Genomic DNA, 9,271 nt, shown 5'->3' with positions numbered 1-9,271 from the left:
GTGTAATGTTCCAATCTGACCTCCTGGTGGCAGTGTCGTCTCACTGGGGATTTCTCATTGATTCTTTTAAAAGCAGGAATCAATAGCCCCTTTCACACTGCCGAATAACCCGCGTTTAATTCGCGAATTTAGCGTGTCCGCTGTTGCGTTCACACTGCCGACCCGGGCTGCCGCGTCAACATTTTTTAATATGGCCAACTGGGGAGACAAGGAGGTCCGCGAGCTCTCAGCCTCCGAGCAGAGGACGTTATTTACCGCCACATGTCGGCGACGGTGAAAGATGGAGCTCTGCTGGCGAGAAAGATGGGAGTTTCCTGGTGTGAGCCCAGAGAGGGAACAGCCAGTAACAGCAGCCAGTAACAGCATCAGCCTCCCTGTCTCTGGTGAGATCAGACTGTGGAGTTTCCTGGTGTGAGTCCAGAGAGGGAGCAGCCAGTAACAGCAGCCAGTAACAGCATCAGCCTCCCTGTCTCTGGTGAGATCAGACTGTGGAGTTTCCTGGTGTGAGCCCAGAGAGGGAGCAGCCAGTAACAGCATCAGCCTCCCTGTCTCTGATTGGATTTAACTGTGGAGTTTCCTGGTGTGAGCCCAGAGAGGGAGCAGCCAGTAACAGCATCAGCCTCACTGTCTCTGGTGAGATCAGACTGTGGAGTTAGTGCTGATGAAGCTGTGTGGAAATGGATGAAATGCTGCAGTTTGTCTCTGTGCTGAGGTGGATCAGGGATCCTGCAGAGTCCTGTCCTCCCTGTGATGGAGGGAGGTGACGTCACTCTGAGTTGTCAAATAAAGACCCCCCAGCTGCTTTCTGTAAAGATGGCTCCCTCATCAGGGCGGAGCCTGCAGGTCACATGACCCTCCAGCCTGTTACCAGCTCTGATGAAGGCCTCTGCAGTCATGGAGAGTCTCCACCCAGCTGGATCTCTGCCACAGCTGAGGGTGACTCAGGTGACTCTTTAGAGTTCAGAACATGTTAAAGTTCACCTTTAACAGTTCATTAGATTTACTTCCTGCTAGAGAAACGCACCACCTATCTTCCTTCTCTTATTCATCACTGTGTGGTGTTATTGGTTATTATTATTGTTGGTGGTTTTCTGCTGTTACTGGTTACTGACTGCAGCTCCACTGCTGGACGTGTCCCACTGCTTTATCCACCATCAGTGCATCATTTTCACACTCACCAGGTTCCCAGGTTAGAAATTGACCGATTCCGGTTCCATTATCGATGTCGCTTATCCATTCTCATCCAGTTATATAAAGTGCAAATATAGTACAAATGTCTTTGGCTGCTGAAACACTTTCATTTCAAGTATGCAGCAACATTTGATGTGTTTTGGCCTCTGTGCTTTGGCTTTTCCTGCCTGGATGAAAGGGGGAGCTGCAGGTATGCGGGAGCCTCTGATCCTGAAGGTCCCAGAGATAATCAGCTTCAGTCCTTTCTCCTGGAGTTGTGTTTCCTGCAGCTGGAACTGTGTGTGTTTGTTTCCAGGGTCTCCAGCAGAGCCAGATGTCCTCTACTCTTCACTGAGGTAGTCCACCAGTCCACCCACTGATGTCCAGCTGCTGGGACCAGTTTGCTGCACCAAACCACCAGTTTAGCTTCAGGAAGTGATCAGAATCTGACAACAAGCCAAAGCTGTTTAATGTCCTCAGAGACTTTCCTGTTCTTCATGCTGTATTAATGAGTTGTGGACTCAGCTGCTGTTATCTCAGCAGCACTCTGCTTTCTTTGTTGTTTCTCTTGTGCAGAAGCAGAAGGCAGAGAGAAGATTTGACTTGTTCCGCTTTAGCTGTGGCTCACCGACATAAACTGCTCCTCAGAATAATTCACTTCATTTTATCTATAAAGCGCCAAATCACAACAAATGTCATCTCAAGACGCTTCAATAATACAGTCCAATTCATTGGTATCATAATCATATTCATTCAGTAGTAGTCCAATTCATCCATCCGGAGCCCATTCAAAAACAATAACAAAGAAGATTAAAGTGAAGGCGAGTTTTATTCAGCGGCTGTAAATGAACAGAAAAAAACTCTGAAGCTGGAGATGTTTGAATTGTTTTTTTTCTGTTGAATGAAATCAAATAACAACTAAAAAGTCTTCTCATGTGAATCAGAAGGTGTCTCAGAGTTGTTCCCCACAGTGTTTTTCAGCCAGCAAGTGTAGTGCATTATGGGCAATAACTCAACCATAGTGCTATAACTTATTTTATTTAACTCTCTTTACTTTGTATATCTTGTATAGCCTATATTCTTTTTTACACTTTACACGTTTTAGATTATTCTATATTCATTATATATTATATGAATTATTCTATATTATACTGTATTTTAGATTTATAGAGATCCTATGTGTGTGTTTGGAGCTACTGGGGACTTGAATTTCCCTGAGGGAGTCATCCCTGTTTTAAATAGCACACGGGGGTTGTTACGATTAGAGTCAATAAGGTCAGAAAGGTATTCCCTTCTGGCCTCTTTTACAGTGCTCTGATAGCAGCACCAACAGTCTTTTAGGATTTGGTAGGAAATCTGCAGCTTGTCCTTCTTCCACCTGCGTTCAGTTTTTCGGCACTCCTGTCGAGCTGCGCAAGTTATCCCATTAAGCCAGGGCTCAGGTTTAGCTTTGGGCTGTATAGTTTTAATGGCGCCACAGAGTCCAGTATGGTCCGACAGGAGGAGTGAAACCGAGAACTGAGCTCCTCCGTATTTGCAGATTTTGAGCCAGAGGGGACACACAGCTGGTTAAAAGCAGAGGAGAACAGACCAGCAGTGACAGGGTTAAAAATCCGACGGCTCCGAGCAGGAGCGCCAGATTTAACTGCAGCGCGAGAAAAGGCAGCGTCAAACAGCACAGGCAAATGATCAGAAAACACAGTGTCACAGATTTCCAGGTTGGACACCGACAAACCATGAGAGAGGACAAGGTCTAATGTGTGTCCATGTTCGTGTGTGGGACCAGCCACACACTGCACCAAATTAAAAGAGTCAACGAGGCTTAACCCTAGGTTTGTTTAGCAAATATAAGGAGGAAAAAATAAATCTGCTCAGGAGGCACTGTTGAAACTCTCACTCTATTTCTTATTTGTGATGTTTTATTCTTGAAAAGGGGGGTTATGATAGCATATAGCCTACCACTAGTTGTGGTTTTAATTGCTGTTATATAAGCAAAATGTTGCCTGGGAGAAGGGTACTTGTATTAAACAGTCTTTCACCAACGGCTTGTCAGGACAACACACATGGATGTTAAAATCCCCCACAAGGAGGACACGGTCATACTTGGGCATAATTTCAGCCAGCAGACGGCACACAGCACCGGATCGGGACGATCCACCTCAAATAAATTTGCCTCAAAACTGGAAAAGGAGGATGAGACTGTCACACAGAGAAAATCCAGGCCACGAGAGTTGAAGAAATCCCTCAGGATAAACGTTTTGTTTGCCAGTGATCTGGCGTTCACCAGGCCCATCCTGGCGGGCTGTGGTTCGGCGGATCTGCAAGACCGTGGCAGCGTCTTCAGGAACTGAAGGTTCACCCCACGCTGGGAAAGCCGAGGAGGGCCGCGGCGGCGGCGGCGGCGCTGGAGTCCCTCGAACGATCCGGTGACAGGTACTAGGCAGGGCACAAAAAAAGGGTGGATTAATCCAAGTCCTGTTCGGGAAATGGTCGTAGATCCGGCCAGCCAGGCTTTAAGCTTCACCAGCCGACCGGCGCGGCAAACGCGGCGACGGAGACGCTTCCGCCGAGAGGGTAGGGCCAAGGCCCGGTGCAGGTGAGTCGGGATCCCCGCCAGTAGCGGGGGCACACTTTTCTGCCCAACATGCTCAAACGCAGCCAAAAAACTGACATTATGGCGAAGATCCAAAAGAAATTGGCGATCGTACACCAGCAGAGACCGGAACTGTGTACTGATGAGGGTTATGAACACCGAAAACACTGTAGGAGCAGCAGGCGGCGCACACCGGCGCCATCTTTTCCTGCTCCAAAGGAAGCAAAGCTGTGATTAACTGTGAAAGCTGTAATTAATTTATTCTGGCGCTAGATACGCCACTGATACTGCTGATTAGTAAAAAAGGCGACAAAAAAGAAAGATTCCTCACATAACAGCTGATGAGCCTGCAGAAGTTGAAAGTTCAATAGGTGTGTTTTCACCATTATAGTATGATATAGTAGGCTACTTAGAATATTGCTATAGAACTTTTAAGTGTACTGTGTTACCCTTTCTTTGTTTGTTTGTTATTAAATAGTGTGCTTCAATGGACGCACTTGGGAATTCTCGTTACCTTTCAGGATGCAATAATAATAGATCGGTTTTAAATAGTGCCAATACTCAACGGCGCTGCCAGTGAATGAAACAACAGCAAATTCAAACAACATAATTTATTTATAAATAATTGCACAAAGTATTTTACATGACCCAACCGTGAGCCTGTTTTCCAGTTGGTCCATCCGGTCTCTCGTTGTCAGCACGCGGAGTGTTACAAAAATCAACACGTGCATGACAATGCGTTGCGCCATCTTTTCAAGGCAAGCGCCAGAAATGAAACGTCATTTTGAAACACGGGCCACCAGATGTGAGCGATAGGTCAACTACAAATCCAGCTTTGTTAGTGGATACGGCGCCACCTCGCAGCCGGCACAACGATTTTTCCCAGTGGCCACTCATGGTATTGCAACAAAAAGCATTTTTTTCCCCCATAGTATAGTAAAATAGATGCCTATTTTTTTAAAACCATGGAATTTTTAATCCGTCAAAAAATGTTCAAAAATCAGATCCAGCTAATATAACCCCCCCAATATCATCAAATCAAATGATCAAAAAATATCATAAAATTATCAAATATTCTGAATGATTAACTTTTGTTTGTTTTCTTTATTCATTAATTTCATTTCAAGATAGTATCATGTTTAAAATAATCTGTAATAATCTGTAATCTGACTGACATTTTTCCACCGTCATATGTCATTAAACACTTTGGTCAGAGCAGTCTCAGTGCTGTGTTTCTGTCTAAAACCTGACTGGAAGGTGTCATAGCAGTTTTTTTTTTTTTAAAAAGTAATTAAGTGGTTGAAAAACCGCTTTTTCAGTGATCTTACTTAAAAATGGGAGATTTGAGATAGGCCTGTAGTTGTTCATTTATGTCTTGTCAAGATTGTCCTTTTTCAGCAGAGGTTTGATTACAGCTTTTTTTTTAGTGGCTCTGGAAACACACCCGACATTAAAGACAAGTTCACTGAACTGATTTCACATATTGCCCACTTACTATCACATTAAGATTGCTATAAATTAATAATAATAATAAAGGTGCAAGCTGCACTCCAGTGTGCCACCATGTATTGTGTGATGTATCGAGAGTTGCATTGTGCATAATACATTTGCTGCATGTAGGTGCAAATACAGTGATGAAATTGATTAATCTTTATGTTCTTGTCAGCTGCCACTGTTGGCTAGTGCTTAAAGACTGAATTGAACTACTGTGTCGTTAGGGCATAAATAGTCAAGTGAACAGCTGCATTTACGTTAAGTAGCCTAAATCAGTAAAAGTATCACAATGTATTTCTAACACAGGAATGGCAAATTAGCAAGCAAGAAAATGATTAACTAAATACATAAATAATCAGACGATACAGTCTTTGCTGGCCCTTTGAATGGCAGTTGAAATTTAACTTATTATCCAGAATAGTCCCAAGATATCTGGAATTTTCGACAATATGTTCTGTCTGACCTTTGATTTCTGCTTTTTGATTGGTGTTATGGGGCTTTTCTCTGAAATCAATGCACATGTCCTTAGTTTTCTGTACATTTAACTGGAGAAAAGTTTTTGCACCAGACTTCAAATTCATGAAGATTCAATGAATTTGACCACAGGACATCATGTAAAAGACTTATTACCGAATCATCTGCAAATTTGAAAATTAATCTATTCTCTTGCCGACTGCAGCAATCGTCGGTGCAGAAAATATAGAGGAGAGGACGCAGCCTTGGGGAGACCCGGTGGATAATGTCATCTCTCCCGACATGCATCCATTCACCCTCACTCTCTGTGTTCTGGATGTTAAAAAGTCAAGAATCCAGCCCACGGTATTACAATCTAAATGGAAAATGTTAAGAAGCTTATGGATCAGAATGTGGGGCTGGATTGTGTTAAAACCGGATGCAAAATCCTCAAACAGCAGCTTAGCATAGTTTTTGTTACCTTCAAGATGTTTAAAAATGCAGTTTAACCCTCATACCTGATTTAAAACACAACTTAATTTCTGAAAAGGGACATTTTTGTCCCCTTTTAAAACAACCTAAAAACATCATATGTTAATATTTTTTTCCACTTTTTTTTTCGTAGATCTTTTATTCCACTTCAGTTCTGATCATAACTACCAAGTTTTCAATTATTTTAAAAAATTTAACCCTTTAAATACTGGTTTATATGACGTAAACGCCAATTTTTGTAAAAAAAACTCACAAAAACTGCTATATTTTCAATATATAGAATGCAAAGTGGAATTGTTGAGGGGGGATAATTATGGTCTGGGATAAGTCAATGATCAGCAACAACATTGATTTTTAATTTTTTTCTATGGCTGATTTTTAAAAAAACTCCTTAATTTCTGAAAAGGGACATTTTTGTCCCCTTTTAAAACGACCTAAAAACATCATATATTATTATTTTTTTCCACTTTTTTTTTCATAAATCTTTTATTCCACTTCAGTTCTGATCATGACTACCAAGTTTTCAATTATTTTAAAAAAAATTAACCCTTTAGATGCCAATTTGAACTTTTTAGCCCAAATTTGAAGCCTTTTGGTGACAGTATTTTCAAAATATGGAATGCAGAGTGGAATTATTGAGTAGGGATAATTATGGTCTGGGATATGTCAATGATTAGCAACAACATTGATTTTTTTGGGATTTTTAATTTTTTTGTTATGCCTGATTTAAAAAAAAAATCCTTAATTTCTGAAAAGGGCCATTTTTGTCCCCTTCTAAAATGATCCCCAAAATACCATATATTAATATTTTTTTCCACTTTTTTTTTCAGAAATGTGTTCTTCCACTTCAGTTGTGATCATAAGCACCAAGTTTTCAATTATTTTCAAAAAATTAACCCTTTAAATACCGGTGTATATGAGGTAAACACCAATTTCTGTTAAAAAACGCACACATACACTGTTGTATTTTCAATATATGCAATGCAAAGTGAAATATTCTATGGGGGATTGTTAGGTCTGGGATATGTCACTGATGAGCTAAAACATCAGTTTTATCAGCTTTTTAGTTTTTCTGCAATGGCAGATTACAGAAACGGCTCCCATAGACATCCATTATAATGAATACAGCATTAGTCTATGGCACACACACACACACACACGCGCACACATACACACGGACACCTGTTTGACCCCAGTGATGTTTTGAGCTCGTCAGACTGAGAAATAGTTGGGGTTTCTTTAAAGGGTTAATTTTTTGAAAATAATTGAAAACTTGGTGTTTATGATCAGAACTGAAGTGGAAGAAAAGATTTCTGAAAAAAAAAGTGGAACAAAAATATTAACATATGGTATTTTGGGGATCATTTTAGAAGGGGACAAAAATGTCCCTTTTCAGAAATTAAGGAGTTTTTTTTTTTTAAATCAGGCATAACAAAAAAATTAAAAATCCCAAAAAAATCAATGTTGTTGCTAATCATTGACATATCCCAGACCCTAATTATCCCTACTCAATAATTCCACTTTGCATTCCATATTTTGAAAATACTGGCACCTTAAGGCTTCAAAATTGGGCTAAAAAGTTCAAATTGGCATTTAAAGGGTTAATTTTTTTGAAAATAATTTACAACTTGGTAGTTATGATCAGAACTGAAGTGGAATAAAAGATTTATGAAAAAAAGTGGAAAAAAGATTAATATATGATGTTTTTAGGTCGTTTTAAAAGGGGACAAAAATGTCCCTCTTCAGACATTAAGGAGTTTTTTTTTTTTACACAATCAAAAATTGCATTGTATATGATGTGTGTTTGAAATTCGAAAAAAATGTCAAAAATGCACAACTGGACCAAATATGATGAGTATCACTATCTACAGTGTGAAATTAGAGGAGAAAGTTCACCCCAAGTGGACAAAAATGTCCCCTATCAGGGATTAGGGTTAATAAGGTGGCAGTAGCATCCTGAACTCCACGACCGGCCCTGTAGGCAAACTGTAAAGGGTCCAGTAGGTGTTCAGTCTTAATAAGAAGATCTTTCTTTATCAATTTTTCAAAAGATTTCATGACAAGGGAAGTCAGTGCCACAGGTCTAAAATCATTAAAAGCTTTAGGGAGGCTGGTCTTAGCCACAGGTGTCACTATGGACTGCTTCCAGCACCTTCTGTTGGTTAAATGACAGCTGAAAGAAATCATAAAAAAATGTGAGCCAACTGTTCCGCACAGGAGGAGAGCAGCCGACCACTTATATTATCAGGACCCGGGCTTTTACAAACTTTAGAATATTTAATAGATTTGGCCACAGAGACAACATCAAAAGGAGTATGACCAGAACAAAAAAGTTTGTTTTTCAGATTTAAAATCTCATTGATCTAGATCTCATTGCTCTAAGATCAAGTCAGTCAAACCTGAGGTAAAACTTGTTGAAGTCATTTGCCAATCGGTTATCAGAATTAAAACCAGGAAGAGCCACCTTTTTGTTGCACTTGATCTCTGAACCAACAATTGTTTTTAAACCGTTCCAAACAGGGCCCAATCTGTTGTTGGCAAGTTCTCTTTCCAGCTTCTCCTTGTTATATAATTTTGCCCTTTTTTATTTCATTCTTAATCTCCCTTTTAAGCAGGTTCACCTCTATAAAAAGGTCACCATCTCGGAATGCCTTCCTCTTTTTGTTTAACAGGTTTTTCAAAGATTTTGACAACCAGGGTTTGCTATTAGGAAATATTTTTACTGACTTTATTGGAATCACACAGTCTTCACAAAAAGCCACATAGCTACTAACAACGTAAGTCAGCTCATCAATATCACTGCATGAATCCTTGAACATGTCCCAGTCAGTTTTATCAAACCGGCTCACCAAATCCATCAATAAACATTTCCGCATTTGAGACTCTATCCGAAAGCCAAGTTTCAGTAAACGCCAGTAAACATGCATTTCTGAATTAATGTTAAAATCAAACTTGGGCTTGGAGTTCATCAAGTTTATTACGGAGAGACTGTGCGTCAGCAAGGATGATGGACGGTAGAGGAATGTGAGAGAGCGACTGTCTCCGCAGGCGTTGGAGTGACCCGCCACG

This window comes from Odontesthes bonariensis, chromosome 23 (genome assembly GCF_027942865.1).
Source record: "Odontesthes bonariensis isolate fOdoBon6 chromosome 23, fOdoBon6.hap1, whole genome shotgun sequence".
In the NCBI taxonomy this organism is placed as follows: Eukaryota; Metazoa; Chordata; class Actinopteri; order Atheriniformes; family Atherinopsidae; genus Odontesthes; species Odontesthes bonariensis.
The sequence above is the reverse complement of the archived record's forward strand: the minus strand, read 5'-3'. Positions refer to the sequence as shown.